This window comes from Hydra viridissima, unplaced genomic scaffold (genome assembly GCF_058129835.1).
Source record: "Hydra viridissima isolate aposymbiotic clone 2 unplaced genomic scaffold, HvirCarnegie_v1 scaffold_1, whole genome shotgun sequence".
Lineage (NCBI taxonomy): Eukaryota > Metazoa > Cnidaria > Hydrozoa > Anthoathecata > Hydridae > Hydra > Hydra viridissima.
Window position 1 is genome coordinate 5,517,803 of NW_028324300.1, and position 17,308 is coordinate 5,535,110.

At 27.9% G+C, this 17,308-nt stretch overlaps 2 pseudogenes across 1 annotated transcript; both read right to left on the reverse strand.

Moving 5' to 3' along the window:
- Positions 1–1,542: 1,542 nt before the first annotated feature.
- Positions 1,543–5,421, reverse strand: LOC145191708 (uncharacterized; annotated as a pseudogene). The gene is made up of 7 exons (XR_016455052.1): positions 5,139–5,421; positions 4,660–4,962; positions 4,444–4,470; positions 3,786–3,999; positions 3,147–3,367; positions 2,116–2,275; positions 1,543–1,774 (listed from the first exon to the last, which is right to left on the reverse strand). The product of XR_016455052.1 is annotated as an uncharacterized LOC145191708 (transcript).
- Positions 5,422–6,079: 658 nt separating this feature from the next.
- Positions 6,080–8,541, reverse strand: LOC149893026 (uncharacterized; annotated as a pseudogene).
- Positions 8,542–17,308: the final 8,767 nt, after the last annotated feature.

Genomic DNA, 17,308 nt, shown 5'->3' on the forward strand with positions numbered 1-17,308 from the left:
TAGACGGTTGTTTAAAGTGGTCAATTGACTGGTTAACCGGTAGTAACTGGTTAGATTAACCATTTTGCACACCTCTGCTGCGATGTAAGAGCCCACAGTCGTTTACATAAAGCGAAACAGCGCTATGTTATTATGCGCATGCTTCAGAAATAGAAATCGAAAGCGATGTAAACATGAAAAAAATTTATGATTTATCAATAGTGGCAATCCTAACGTTTTCTCAAATAACTTTAAAAAAAGAAATCTTCTTAAAAAAATGTAAATTGGGATAGTTCCTATAATAAGCAAAATATACATGTCTTAAAAAAACCTTGAAATTTAATTGCGCGCGAATGTTAAGAACTGAAAAAGCATCTATCGATAAAGGAAAAACTGAGAATTTTAAAGTCAAAATAAAATAAAATCTGATCGTAGAATTTCCAGATTTTTTTTTTTAATACTGAAGTTTAGTCTATATACAACATAACAAAGCAAGTTTTACTAAGCATTCAATTTTTTTACTTTACGTTGATGGCTTACAAGTGATGACAATATTGCACTGGTTTTGGCTGCTTCTAAACTATGTACAAGTGCCACAACTCAAGGAGCTAGCGTTGTTTATAAATTCGTATTCTCTAAATAGTTGCTGGAGATGAAAATCTGGTTGAAAATACTCCTTTCACCTTTTACAAAGAAGAGAATGGAAAGTTTGAAATAAATCTAGCACCTTTTTGGGTTATGTAAAAGATCTATCAACACATATTCTCACACATCTTGATCCACTAGAAAGATCTAAAGTTACCTAAGCAAAATGTAAAATCTTTAGAAAAAAAATTAGTTTAGCAAATGTAGCATATGTCAATTTGCAAATGATATATGCTATACTCTTATATTAAAGCAAGTTTTAACACTGCTAGTGAAGCTTACAGCATTAAAATAAGATTTATATAATATGTACATCTTTAAAAGTTGCTAATTTATTTATATTTTTGTTTTTATGCAGCTGTAATGGTCTTTTACATCATAAGTTCGTTCCTAAAAAAAGATATTCAAGTTAAAATTGTAGGAGATTATGTTGGAGGAAGTTTTATGTTGAGCTACCAGATTATAAATACTTTAAATCTAAATATATATATATATATATATATATATATATATATATATATATATATATATATATATATATATATATATATACCCAGCCATCAAAAAATAATTGGCTTAATGTTGGCCCAATGCATTGACTTACATCGGCACAATGTTGGAATAATGCGTTGGGCCAATACATGAGTGATCATTGGCGCAAGGTTTGACCAATGCTCATTGGCCAATGCTAAAAACAACGTTTAGCCAATGTTATAATTATACGTTAAGGATGTTTAAAATATGTTAACCCAATATTCAAAAAACGTTATAGCAATACTAAAATTGTGATTTTATTTTACTTGAATCACATTACAGCCGAAACAAAACCTGATTCAATAAAAAGAAACAGGTCAATGTGTTCAATGGTGTGCTTGTTTGGCCCGATTTAAATTAAATAATTGAGGAAATAGTCTTTGGTTAACGAATGCTTAAATATTTCATTGGAATAAACCGTTACTATACAATTTTTATTATAAGTTATAACAACTGATTTTCTCGGATTAAATTTTTTGGAGTGATCGTTTACTTCCTCGTTCTGGATCATTTCTGCCTCCTTCGCGGTCGCAGGACTGCCTAAGCCAAACCTTTACCAGTTGTTCAACACTTGAAGCAGTGACGTCACTCAATAACTTGTTCTTTTTTACAACACCTGAAAAGAAAAGGAAATTAAATCCACATTTTACTACTCAAGGTAGTAATTAATACTTAGGTAGCAATTAATAGTAATTACTAATAAAAAAATATTTAACTCATTTTTATTGAAAATTTATTTTATTGCTTAGTATCAGGACAGCAAAAAAATTTATTAGTTAGTTTTATTTAACAAAAATAATACTTTCATCATAAACTAAAAAATTTAGTTTTATTATTTTAGTTTCCACACGTATGGAGGCGTGGAAACTAAAATTTTAGTGTACAGATGTACAGATTTTTTATGACCAAAATATTCCAGTTATAAAAATTCAAATTCAAATTCAATGATAGACTTACTGACAATAAGAGAAGTTATTTTCATGTTACCGATTCCAACTTTTCCATTTCTACCGGCAAAGTTTAATTGCAATGATAATCCTTTTGAGAAAAGTGTTCTTAACAATCTGCGTGTTGTATCACCAATATTTCTTCCACCAATTTGAGCAAGATAGTTAACCTTGATTAACATTAATGGTATATTTAATATAATTAACCTTAATTGGTCTGATGTCAACAGAAATAATAAACTAATTAATTAATAAGTTAATTAGTTTCAGAATAATATAAAGATATAAAACTAAACTCTCGTAAAAAGTCAAAAACATATAAAATAGATTAAACTTTTCAAGTTTTATATATTTTAAACTTAACCTAAGTTTTTAAGAATATATTAAAGTATATAAAAATATATAAAATCAGCCCTCGGAATAAGGGCCGGCATTCGGCAACGCCGACATAAAGGTGTTTCAGGTCGATAAAAAATCGCCGACCTTGTTTCTGTTTTATAAAAACTCACAAACATTTGGCCTTATTTTCTCAATAATCTTTTATACTTCTGAAATACAATATCTTCTAGTATATTGTTGAAATACAGCTTTCTGAATGTCTGTTTCAGTATTCCAAATGTTTTTAGAATAAACTGAAAAAGGCAATCAATTAGCAAATAATTCTTTATAAGATAGTATAAGCTGCCAAACATAAGCTGATAAATATTTAATAATTTGGTGCAATCTTTTGACTAGAATTTAATAAATTTTTTAGTAAAATATTAAGTTCCGTGAAATGTTTTGGGTTAACCAAGATGGCTGCCATTTTAAAAACTGGTTTTAAAAAAGTCACGTGACACTGTCTCCTGTTTGTTAAACCTCTTTGACCTTTGTATCAAAATTTTTTTGCCGAACTCTAACAGTTTAAGGTCGACAGTTTATTGCCGACCTCATTTTTTTTAATTCCAAGGGTTGATAAAAAATATAAATATGTATAAAATATAGCAGAAAATATATACAATTAAAAAAAAAACCAACATCAAAATTATGCAAATAACATACTAATAACTTGGAAATGCTATTTTCTTTTAGTTTCTCATCAAAATCTGTTAACTCTTGAATACAATCAAGAGGAAGATTTATGCCTTCAGGCAAAGTATCATAGCTTTTACGCTGAGTTACAGCATTAAGGATTGAATTTAAAATTTGTGAATGCATGGCCTGCTTTGTCTCTATTGATGCAAGTCTGCTTAGAATCACATGCAAATCTTTTGGAAGTATTCCTAAAGTTTTGAACAGTATAAAAAATTTTAATATATAAATACTATAGTTAAAATAATTATATAAAACTACTTTTTATATAGTTTTTGCACAATAAAAAATGGCAAAACTTAAATATTATTAAAATTTTAGCATTCTTATTCAAAAAAGGGATTAATAACATTTTCAACAATTTCAAAGATAAGGCAGAACACAATCAATTTAACAATTCATCAAAATGGAACCTTTTTTCATACTTTTTAACCATCTTTGTAAAAAATATAATTAATAAAATTTTTATTTCTTAACATGCATTGAAAATTCTATTATTGTTTAAAACTTTAAACTTGCAAAATTTATTTCAAATAACAAACTAGTAAAAGTAGTATCAACATACGGTTTATCTAGAACTTAAGCATCTTAGGCAGCAAAAAAATATACCTGAGATTGCATTTGGTATCGATGATGAAGATGAATTAGTGATGCTTTTACATTGGGAATACAAATTAAAATTTGGCTGAGCTAGATCAATCAAATTGTCAGTTTCTGGTGATTTAGCTTTGCAAGAATGTATTGTGAAATCTTCATTTTGTTCATCAGGCATATTTAACTCATTTATGTTTACTTTTTTCTGGAAAAGCAATCTCACAACTTGCTAAAAAAAAAAAAATTAATCAAAAGTTTGGTGTGTTATTTTACAAGGAATGATTATGCAAAACAAACTATTGAAAACTTGCCAAAGATATTGCATAAAAAACTTTTATATATATACATAAGCATAATACAATTATATATATATATATATATATATATATATATATATATATATATATATATATATATATATATATATATATATATATATATATATATATATATATATATATATATATATATATATATATATATATATATATATACATAAGCACAAATACAAAAATCGTAAGTATTATGTTAAAATCATAAACAACTAATAAACATTTAAATATTGTTATAATGATAAAATAAACATAACATATTATTCACTGAAAAACAAACTATGCATCTTGAAAGCAAAATTGATTTATTGCAAAAAAGTTTAATTATAAAATTTAATTACCTGATGAATCCATTATTACATTCTCCCCTAAAGAAAAAATTACTATGAATACATTACTGAACATTTCATAATACAGCAGATATTAAAATTAATAAAACACCTAGAATTTTAAAAATTATAAAAAATTAATAAAAAATTGGAAAGTTAATATTAAAGCAACTTTTAATTCTTGATAAAAAACTTTTAATCTTGTTAAATAATTGAAATTTTATTTACCTGAAATTGTATTTGATACTTCTGCATGCAATGGTTTAGCTGTATTTTTGATATTTCTTAGCCTAGGATGAAATGTGGCCTTATTAGGCTGAACAAGCGATTTTACTAAAGGTTTAGCCAGTCCAGGTGGAACATTTGGACATTTCAGCTTTGTATGATTGTCCTCAGTATGTTCTTCATCAGACAATTAAAATTTTTTTTGCTGCTTTTTTGACATAGAAATTTGTTCATACTGATCTGTGTCAAGAGCTGAGGTGTCTAACTCTGCTTGTTTTAAATTTTGATGTGCTTTTTCAAGACTTGCTAAAAATGTTTAAAAAAAAATGAAACAAATAATTTATAAAATACTTGTTATAAAATAATTATTTTTTATTCAAATAAAAAAATGTAACTTTTATTATTTTTTTTTAGACTTTTATCATTTATTTTAACTTTAATGTTATTTTAAAAGGTTATCAAAGAACTTTATTAACAACTACCATATAAACGTAATGATCTAGCTGGCAGCTGCTCCCAAGATAGTTTGGGCTCTTCTTTTTTTTGTATAGAGTTTTCTAATCGACTACCACAATAAGGGGGCCAGTAACAGAAATTCTCATTAACAATCCAATTCAGTGGTACAATTGCTACAGAGTTATCATTTATAAAGTGCATGATAGCAAACTCCATTTTCTAAAATAACTTAAGCAAGATATCAAAAGATTAAAACATAGAAATCTTTAAGACATTTTATAATACAGACTAGAATAAAATTTATAAAATCACTTACTACAAAACATTTAAACTAACCAATCTTGTACTTTTGTTTTATCTGAAGCAAAAAATAAAAAATTCTCTTTTTAAACCAGTCAACATCCATAAGGAAGGTTATTATGGATAACTTTTGTAATAAGAGAGTTGAAAAATATGTTCATTACTAAACTGTACTTTAAAAAAAGTAAGCTAGGGCTCAATAAAAAATGATGTTTTTCAAATGAAATTTAAAATGATGCCTGAATATTTAACTAAACATAAAAAGACAATCTAATTTATTCAATCAATGAAAAAAATAATTAAAAAAATTGACTCTACAGTTAAAATATATAAAATAACAATTTTGTAAGTAAACAAATTTGAAATTGAAAAGTCCTTTTTAAATCATAGAACTTTATATATATATATATATATATATATATATATATATATATATATATATATATATATATATATATATATATATATATATATATATATATATATATATATATATATATATATATATATATATATATACTTTAAAAATAAATTGAAATTTTTCAACTAAAGTTTAAATTTTTTTCAGAAATCATTTTACATTTTATCTTATTAAGACATAAGTTATGAAAAATTAACTATAATTAAGTATTAAAAATAAAAAGTATAAAATAAAAGTATAAATGCAACTATAACATTTTTAAAGGCGTTGTTAAAAAAAATATATTTTAATTTAAAAATAAAAGTTTAATGCAACAGGGGTACAATAAAATAATCTGATGAATCAACTTTTGTAGGGAGACAAAGACATTTTTTGAAAACCATTGAAACAGATAAAAGTTGCAATTTAGATAAACTGTTTCTAGACACTTTACAAATTCCTAATTTTGTTGATGAAATTGGAAACATAAAACTTTCATAAACAGTTAGGAATTTTTAATAAACAAATGTAATATTATTATTCATAAGTGGTATATTGAATGAGACATGGTACACCATCATTTGTAATAAAACAGTTATCTCGATTTGATGTTGAAAAAAACCATTTCTCTAACTGAACTTTTTTAAATTGTTTTGCATGTTCAAATTCATTAGGTAAAGGGCCACTAAAATGTTCACCTTTAAGTGAATTAAGCTCATCCAAGTTATTATCATTTTTTAAATTACTGCATAGTTTTCTCTCTCCTAATCTGCGAACTAATTGCTGAATTGGAAATTGTGCTTTCCTAATCATTTTTTTAACTGTCCTAACAAATTTTCAAAAGGAAAACTGCTAAAATTATTTAATGGACCAAGAGTCTGCACATCTTTTGACAAATGAATTAGGCAGTGAACATTGTAAACAAGAAATCCTTTACCATAGAGACTTTTACCTTCATTTACAAATAAAACAAGTAATTCATGAGCATACTCAGAGTAATCCTTAGAAAACACTGGATCTATCAATATAGTTATAGCTACATTTAGTAACATAAAATGATTTTATAAAGGCAATGATAAAAAATTTGAGAGCACTAATGGGCCCAGATAAAGTAAAAAAAGACGAAATTTAGAAGCTTTCTAGTGTAAAACTTCATGAGCAGATTGACACTTTCTTGCAAATTCAGAAGGGATATTTTGTGATAAGGAGTTTAGACTATTAGACAACTGATCCATTGCACGTGTACCAATTCGAACGTGCAAAGGGCCTTTCGCGCCTTTCCAATAAAGAATCAATCGCTTCATGACTCCTAAACAAACTAGATGCATATAGTCTAGACCAAACTGACTTACAAAACAAACATTCAACGGTTTTAGAGGAAACTCCTTGAGATGATGTTTTTTGTCAATCATATCAAAAAAAGCTAAATCTGTTCGTAGAGGTGCATTTGTTTCAGGATAAACTAATTTGCCATCATAGTCACCATTTGTTGTGCATTTTTCACATGAATTATAACCAGAATGACCTTTTATACCTTTGACAAATGCTCTAGCAGGTGCATCACAGATAAATGAATGAATTTTAACAGAATACCTTTTGTTACCAAAAAAAAAACCATCCTCTACTAAATGTTTAGTTTCTTCAACAAACTCTTCAAGAAATTCTGCTACACTTGGTGGTTTTTCTTTTCCGCTATATATTCCTACAACAAATGGTTCTTTTGTACTAAAGTTCTTTACAATACAAAGTATTGGCCATACTGAGACACAAGAGCTTTTGAATAGAGGCAACCCATCTACATTAAATTGCAAGAGGATGTTTGTATTCTCGGGTATAAACAAATCATTAATGCAGTTTTTTAAACCATTCTCAAGTCCAATGTGACAATAATCTCCTCCACTTTTTAGTTTTTTAACTTCAAACATTTTAGGTGTCTTTAATAATGTCCTTGGATGTTGTGGTAAAGTTGGAAAATATGGTTTAAGAATGCATAGAAGTGATGCAAGTGCCACATGGGTTATTTCATAATGCAGAGACCAATCGCGAAGTATGCTGTTTATTTCACCATCAAAATTTTCATTTTGATCATCAGAGCTAGATGAAACATAGTAATTTTCCTCCGAATCAACATCATTGACATTATCATTAGCAAAATTTAAATCTCTGTTTGAATCAGGACTAAAATTACTCTTTAAGTTAAAATTTGTTGTCTGGGCATTAGTTGCTGTAATGTCACTAAACAAAACTTTTTCATCTTTTAATAAAGTTGTATCTTCCTGCTGAACTAGCTGCTTGACCACAAAAATTTGTATGGTCCGGAAAATTGTTATATACTCTATTTAAATCAAGTTCAGTTTGTTTTTTAACTTTTCGACGAATGGTTGAGTATGAATAACCTTTTGTATAGCTATTCATTTTCTAGATATTAATTAACAACAACAAAAAATTAGCATATACTTTTTCATTTACTTTACTTTTATTTATTTTCTTTTTATAACAAAAATATTTTTTTAATTTTCAGTGCATGAAAAATAATTTTTTTTATACTGCACTTTGTAAAAAAAATATTTACATTATTTTTTAATAAATGTTACTTAAATAAAATACAATAATTTTAATGAATATTTATATTTAAAGATTAGAATCTCGTTAAAAACTTTTATGCTACAATCTTACAATGAAAACTTTATTACAAAATTGTTTTTGTCAAGTTAGCGCATTACAAAAATTGTTTGTGCTATTGGTACAGTTGCGTCGGCTAAATTAAAGTAAATAAAACTTTTAAGTTTAAGCATTGGAGAAGCATTGGCCCAATCCAAATATTTAGCCAATGTTATTTCATACATTGGGCCAATTACTTCTTGCTAGCTGGGTATATATATGTATGTATGTATGTATCTATCTATCTATATGTATATATTTTTTAGACTTTATTTGTGCACTTTATAGTATTTCAGGAGCTTCAGGTGAGTTATTATACAATGTCACTAAAAGTTAATTTACTTTTTTTAAATTATAACTCATACACATACATTTATATATAGGTTTCTTTACCAACTCTGCACATTGTTATTTGGATTTATCTTAAATATTTCAACATGTTTGTAGAAGAAGCCCATGAAATTAGATATTTTAATGGTGTCAAAAAGAGTATTAAAGAATAATAGCAGCATCTGTTCTGAAAAATATTATGAATTTATATCAAAGCAAAAACAACTGTCAGACCTTCAAAGTTCTAATTTTAATCTTGATGAACAAATACAGCTGGTGAATGTTGCTATAGAAATGGCTAATTAAATAATCCTAATAATGTGGAGAATATTTGGTCAATTTACTTCCCTTAACTTGATTTTCTAAAGAAAAGGAAAAAGGAAATGGTAAGTATTTTTTAAAATGTGGCATTGACAACATGATAATGTTAAGTTCTGTTTTTTATAGAAATATTGTTCTGCTTTAAAGTGGTACTGGGCTATAAAAACTAAAACTGTTAATCCTTTGATTTTCAGTGTAATGTTCGACAAAATACATGTACAATAAAAAAACTTTCAGTGTAAATAAATAAAAAACTATTAATGTGGCCATAAACATGCAGAGTCTGCAATTAATATGCAATTTTAAATGCATTTTTTAAACAATAATTTCTTCTAAATTAGTCATAGTTCGAAATTAGTCATAGTCTAAATTTTTGCAAAAAGGTTAACATGTTGATAAAGGGATTTGATGGGAATCACCATCATAGCATTTATAGATGCAAAATGGTGGCATTTTCAATAATAGTTTTTAATTTTATGGTAAAATCTGTGCTGTCAATATAACTATCTTAAGAACAGTAAACTGTAAAAACCTTGAAAATTGAGGACCATGCACACAACAGATTGAAGCTATATTGCAAAAACTGAAAGTTCAGTGACAAGCATACCATGGAAAAAGTTTTATTGGAAATTATGTGCATAAAATGCTTCAGGTTCCATTTCTTTTTCATTTTCAGGTTCCATTTCATTTTCAGGTTTCATTTCAGGTTCCATTTCATTTTCAGGTTTCATTTCAGGTTCCATTTCATTTTCAGGTTTTATTCTTTTATAAATGAATTTATTACAAGTCTGAAACATTATTGTTAATAACAATAATAACAAGTAATATAAAATCATGAAATATATCTTTTAAAGAGACATTTTTCTTTTTTAGAAAAACTCTATGGTAAAGTTATATAATTCTATTTCAAAGCTTGTTTATGATGAAGGATTTTCTGGGACAAGTCTGCACAAGAAAGCAGTCGAAATCATTACAAAACATAAACTATACTTTCATAAATTTTCTGCATGCTATAGCATAATCTACTCAAAAAGTACAATGACAACAGAAATGTTAAATGAACTTAATAAGTTTTATTTGATTTTTTTCTTTTTGTTTCTGTTTATAATGAGTTTTTTAAAGCACCTTGGAATTTTATCGTGTTTATAGTTATTGAGGTTGAAGAGTATACTGAAACTACAACAATGATTAGCAAGATAATTTTGTTGATTAAAGATGATTTAACTTATAAAGCTGGGATTAAAAGTACAACATGATTCATGTTGCTATCATTTTTTCTTTAGAAAAAATATTGTTAAACTGATGGATTTTTATTGCACAACTTGGCCTAAGGCTTTAGTGCCTCCGAAGTTACACATGCTAGAAGATCCCGCTATTCCATTTTTGAAAAAATGGGGCGCTGGCTTTGGATTTTTTGGAGAAAAAGGTGGAGAATCAATTTATCTTGAGTTCAACAATTTAAAGCGTATTTATCAATCTATCCCTTACCCAACAAAGTGGTTAAAAAGCATCCTAAAATTTCATCAGAAAACTAATCCTAAAAGTAGGGTGTTAATTCCAGAATCACGAAAAAGAAAGGAAAAACGAAAATTGTCACAGATAAAAACACTTTTGGCAACAGCATTTTACATTTCTTAACAATATATAGTTCCTTTTTTCATTTTATTTGTCTCTACTAAAGGCAAATAAAATGTAGTTATAATGGTCAATAAGGTAATGCAGAAAAGCGCCTTTTTTGTCCATTAAAAAAAATGAATGCTAAGAACAGTCATAAGAAATAAATATAAGAAGGTCTTCTCAAACTTTTTCAAGAAATTTGGTTAGGTTTCCACGATTAAAAACCTAGAACGTAGGGTCTAAAAATGTAAACAAATCATGTGTAGTTAACCAGCCATCTTTCTCAACAACAAATATTAACGAACGTTTAGATGTTCCTTCTCTTGTTTTAAGTGTTTAAGTACAAAACCGGGTTATCGTTAAACTAATTTGAATTAAAACAGCAACAAAAAAACCTATTATATTGGAGAATATGCAATTACTTGGTTTCCAGAGAAAAATTGTTTTCGTTCTAAGGGCCGTAACAATTATGAAAGCGTTGATTTTTTTCCGTAAAATTTGCGCATGAGTACAATAACATAGCGCTTCCAAACGACCGTGAGCCAGCTTAAGAAAATTAAAACTATTTTTTTCAATTACATTTTAAAAAATGCTAAATAAAATAAACGGAACTATATTTTCTTAGTATTGCTAACACAAGCGATGTAAGAAATGAAAGATGCTTTAAAAATGTCATGCACTTATCACCAAACAAAGTCATAATCTTTATTTAATGGAACTAACATCCTTTTTGAAATTAGTTTAATGACAAAAAAGTTTGCTCATCTAGAGCTGATAGTTTGCTCCCCAAAAGTCATATAAAAACATACCATCATGCTTTATACTACAATCGCATAATGTTGAAGCACATTTCATTAAACTGGTTTCAAATAATATGTAGCTGAATAGTAGCTTAATAGTTAAGTAGATGTAATTCTAATATATCCACAACTATTTTTTAAGATGGTCCTTTATCTCAAGCTTTATTTAAGATTATTAAAAAAAAAGAACTAAGCTTCAATTTGGTAAATGATTTTGAAACAAAAAAAATTTGAAAAGATATGGATTCAAATAAAAAGGTGCTAGTTAACAGTGAACACACTGAAGACTCAAAAAAATTGGATTAAATAGGAAAGGACAAAGGTAACAACCCAAGAAAAGAGTTCAAGCTTCTGTAAAACTAGTAAAAAAAACTCCTTTATGAACAAATTTTAAGATGCAATGAACCAACCAAGAATAGATGTATCAACAAACTTTATTCCAATTCCGAATTGTGGTTTTATTTCTATGGGATGTTTCATATAATTTACTCATTAAATATATAAGGAAAACCTAACAAGAAGTACAATCAATCCTACGCAATTTGCACCAAGAGAGTCATCCAGATTGTTTGAAAGAAATTGCAGACAAATCCAAGCAGATTGTAAAAGGGCTTGAAATTTCTAATAGGTCTTTGAAACCCTACCAGATTAAAAGACGACAGCTGCTTTCAACTGCAACTAGTTGAAACCTGCTTGATAGAGGAAAAAATATGTAGCATGAGGTTCAGAAAACCGCAGACAACATTTTAATTTGGTTGAACAAGAAGATTTTCACTGTAGAAGCTATAGAAGCTGCCAAAATGATAGATTTTACGCAAGCTTATCAGAAGGCATTCCCGAATGTGTTAAAACACGTTTCAAACGAGGGTAATTTTGTTTGGACTGCTGCTGTTGATGATGGTTGTAAATCTGTTTATTGAAGAAGGAGTGAAAATGAACAGTACAGCATATTTAACAAAATTGGAGTAAAGTGTGTTATCATGGTTGTCAGCCAAATATAGAAGCCATTATGTTTTCAATCAAGATAGCACTTCTGTATATAAGGCCAGTTTAATGGAAGAGTGGTGCCAGGAACAATCTTATGGATTTTTAGACAAGTCTATTTGACCTTCATCAAGTCCTGACTTTAATCTTATGGAACTTGCTACATGATTCAAATTGGATAGTGATGTCTCACAAATATCATACTCAAGTGTTTCACAACTAAAAGTAGCTCTTAAAAAATCGTGGTGTCTTTTGAGCGAAGAGTTGATGAAGAAATAATTCGCTTCCATAGAAAAGAGATTAAAGGTTATGGTTACACCGAAAGGAGGCAATTATGAGTTTGAAAATATTTTCAGCAAGTGCATCATTTTATGTTAACGTTTTTATGTATAATATTTTATAGGTAATTAGTATATTTCATAATGAATTAATAGTGAATAAAATAAATATATCAGGTCTGCCGGATTGTTCTGTCTGTTTTTATCAATTTTCATCATTTATTCGCTTCAAAGCTTAAAATATTTTTCAAAAATGTGACATACCTCACGCTGGCAAAAAAATTATTATTAATAATGGCAATTATATTTCTTAATAAAATTTATTGAGGTAAAGAAAAATATGCATTTTGTTTTATTCCAAAAACGTACAGAACATTCCGGTAGGCCAAATATAAGCCGCAGATTTAGGTGCTATTTTACTTTCGCACCCCTCCTATTTTTATTGCAGATTATAAAAGATCGTCGTTTAATAATTACAAAACGTATAAGAAACAATAATTTTAGACCAACTTAATATACTCTTAATTCCATCTGAAAAAACTAAATACATACGAAGACGTTAGTATTCGCCATTTTTTTAACGGGATGACGAATTTAAAAAGTAAAAGTAATTATTTAGAAATAAAACATGGTTTTCACCGCTGTTTAAATTTTTAAACTTTGAACGCTTCATTCCACGGTGCATAGGAACATGCTCTAAGACCTTACAACACATCCCCAGAAATTTTTTTTTGATTATCATCAGAAAACATTTCCTCATTCTAAAAATGTAAATGACAACTTTCTTTTGTGGGGGCCTGGGAAGAAATCACATATTTTAGGGGAGTGTCCAGGAATTTTGTTGTCCAAGATAAGTATCTAAGAGGCAAGAGGCATGAGGCATACTCAAATTTCTAGTATGTTGATACTGGTGCCGAATGAGGATGAGTTGCAGAAAATTAGGGTAATTGGAGCTAAACCAACCCCGCCCAGATCCCTAACTGCCACCTTCCTAGAGCTATGTCTCCTTTAATCATAAAAAAATATTTTTTTGTTCTATCATAAACTAGATCAAAATTTATTGACAGATTTCAAATTTCATTAAAAAATCTCTTTTCGTTTAAGATTTATAACCATGCAAAGCTTAAGAATACTTCTAATTACCCCCTGAAATAACTTTGAATGGTCTTAACTTTTAAACGAAAAATTTTTTTTTGATCTAATTTGAAATCTGTCGATGGATTTTGATCTAGTTTAATATATAACAAGAAAAAAATTGAAAAGGATGTTTAGAAACCATACCCTAGGGGGGATTTGGGGGATCGTTTTGAACAGCACAAAGTTATGCTTATGCCCCTGTATTTATATTTTCAGAAGTGTTTAAGATAGATTTATCAATTATTTTTTGAAAAATATTTTAAAATGTATGTTTAACATTGAAATTTAAAGACGGATATATAATTTTCATTACTTTCTTTTTAAACTTTTGTTAAAGTAAAAACAAAGCATAGCCACCTTTAATTATTAACAATTTGTAAAAGCTTACTGTTACTAATTGTTAACAGTTGCATAATAACTCCTCACACGTGTTAACATACGAACTGAAAGCATTTTTATGGCCATTATATCATGCCAATATTATCAATCCATATAAGAAGTTTTTATTTAAAGCATTCGTTTAAAATTCCTAAATATGCAAAAAGAACATGATTTTGTTAAAAAGTTTTGCATTTGCTGCTTCAGGAAAGGCCTGGATTTAAGACCATTAAATAATGCTGAAACAACTTATTTAAATTTAAATAAAAAGAAAAACGACTACTCAAAGATTATCAAAAATATATTCTGGAATTACGTTATTTTAGTTGCTATACGTATGCTATAAAATTTAGACTTGAATACCAGAGTTATCAGAGGGAAAAAAATGTGAATGTTTTATTTGTGAAAATAGGCGCAAATCAAAAATGGAAAAAATATTGGCCTCCATGATTGAATGTGTGTCGGGAAAACTTGTTTATCAAAGCGCTGAAGATGTTTCAAATAAACCTGCAGAAAGACTAATTTGTCAAGATTGCTATGCCCAATTGGGACAAGGAATTTCACATCCCTGTACGAAATTAGAAAAACAAAAGAATTTGATTCCCATTTTAAAATAAACATCCCTAACAACGCAAGGAAAAGTTCTGTCCAATTCTATAAAAGATTTAAGCACAAATGACTCAGGGAACACCTTATCTTTAAAAACGTTTAGTTCAAAGCAACTTACTGTCTTTTTCAGAAAGACTGAGGTTTAAAAACCTTTCTTTTTTTTAGATAAATTGAACAAGATTCCATTAAAACTACATGTTAGGTAAGTTTTTGCTGCTTAAAAGTAATTTTAAAAATAATTTAGTTATGAGTTTAAAGTCAATTTTTGTAATAACTTCATTATGATTTCTAATTAATCGCAACATGATTGAAGTTGCACAATTTCTGAGAAGTGAGACAGGACAGAAAAGTGTAGAATCTGGTTTGAATATTAAACTGATTGAGAACAACGAAATGATTGAAAATTATTCAATGGTGATAAACTACCATTGCTATTAGAATTAAATGAAAGCAAAGAGGTAAGTAAAATATTACCAAAAAAATATTTTTTTGATAACTAGATTGTAATCTGGATCATTCATTTCGATTTTTTAAGGATGTATAGTTGGTAGAAAAAGATACTCTGATTGTGTATTGCAATGACTTGAAATGCTTATAGCAATGGTACTTCATCAAAGAAGTAAGTATACTTGTAAAAAGTAAAATATTAAATCTCCTATGAACAAATGTTGAGTATAATTCTGAAACGTAAAATATCAATCATAATCTAACTATAAAGACCAGAATTTTTTTTTTTTTACTGTAATAAATGATTATCGCAAACCCTACTCGACCCCTAATAGCCCTCCCCTAGGGTATGGTTTCTAAACATCCTTTTCAATTTTTTTCTTGTTATATATTAAACTAGATCAAAATCCATCGACAGATTTCAAATTAGATCAAAAAAAAATTTTTCGTTTAAAAGTTAAGACCATTCAAAGTTATTTCAGGGGGTAATTAGAAGTATTCTTAAGCTTTGCATGGTTATAAATCTTAAACGAAAAGAGATTTTTTAATGAAATTTGAAATCTGTCAATAAATTTTGATCTAGTTTATGATAGAACAAAAAAATATTTTTTTATGATTAAAGGAGACATAGCTCTAGGAAGGTGGCAGTTAGGGATCTGGGCGGGGTTGGTTTAGCTCCAATTACCCTAATTTTCTGCAACTCATCCTCATTCGGCACCAGTATCAACATACTAGAAATTTGAGTATGCCTCATGCCTCTTGCCTCTTAGATACTTATCTTGGACAACAAAATTCCTGGACACTCCCCTAAAATATGTGATTTCTTCCCAGGCCCCCACAAAAGAAAGTTGTCATTTACATTTTTAGAATGAGGAAATGTTTTCTGATGATAATCAAAAAAAAATTTCTGGGGATGTGTTGTAAGGTCTTAGAGCATGTTCCTATGCACCGTGGAATGAAGCGTTCAAAGTTTAAAAATTTAAACAGCGGTGAAAACCATGTTTTATTTCTAAATAATTACTTTTACTTTTTAAATTCGTCATCCCGTTAAAAAAATGGCGAATACTAACGTCTTCGTATGTATTTAGTTTTTTCAGATGGAATTAAGAGTATATTAAGTTGGTCTAAAATTATTGTTTCTTATACGTTTTGTAATTATTAAACGACGATCTTTTATAATCTGCAATAAAAATAGGAGGGGTGCGAAAGTAAAATAGCACCTAAATCTGCGGCTTATATTTGGCCTACCGGAATGTTCTGTACGTTTTTGGAATAAAACAAAATGCATATTTTTCTTTACCTCAATAAATTTTATTAAGAAATATAATTGCCATTATTAATAATAATTTTTTTGCCAGCGTGAGGTATGTCACATTTTTGAAAAATATTTTAAGCTTTGAAGCGAATAAATGATGAAAATTGATAAAAACAGACAGAACAATCCGGCAGACCTGATATATTTATTTTATTCACTATTAATTCATTATGAAATATACTAATTACATATAAAATATTATACATAAAAACGTTAACATAAAATGATGCACTAGTTGAAAATATTTTCCAACTGCGGTTGTGTGTTTTGAAAAAAATCTATTTCTACAACAGTATTTTGTTTTTTGTGCAAAACGCGCCGCTTTTTTTTATTGAAAACCATACAATAACTGTTGTACAACAATAAAGTTTACAAAGTATCGCCATTTTTTTCCAAAGTATGGCGACGGCTACATCTTGTGTGTTAGAAAAAATCTCTAAGGCAGATTTTATGAACGAAGTTCAAAAACTTCCAGTTTTGTATGACAAGTTTGATAAGGAATTTAAAGACATATCGCAAGGTTAGAATTATTTTGTTCTATCTCCAAGTTTAAACGTTATGAGAAAGTTTTTGATTTTTTCTAAAAGTAAAAATTATTTAAAATTTTAGCTTTAATTAT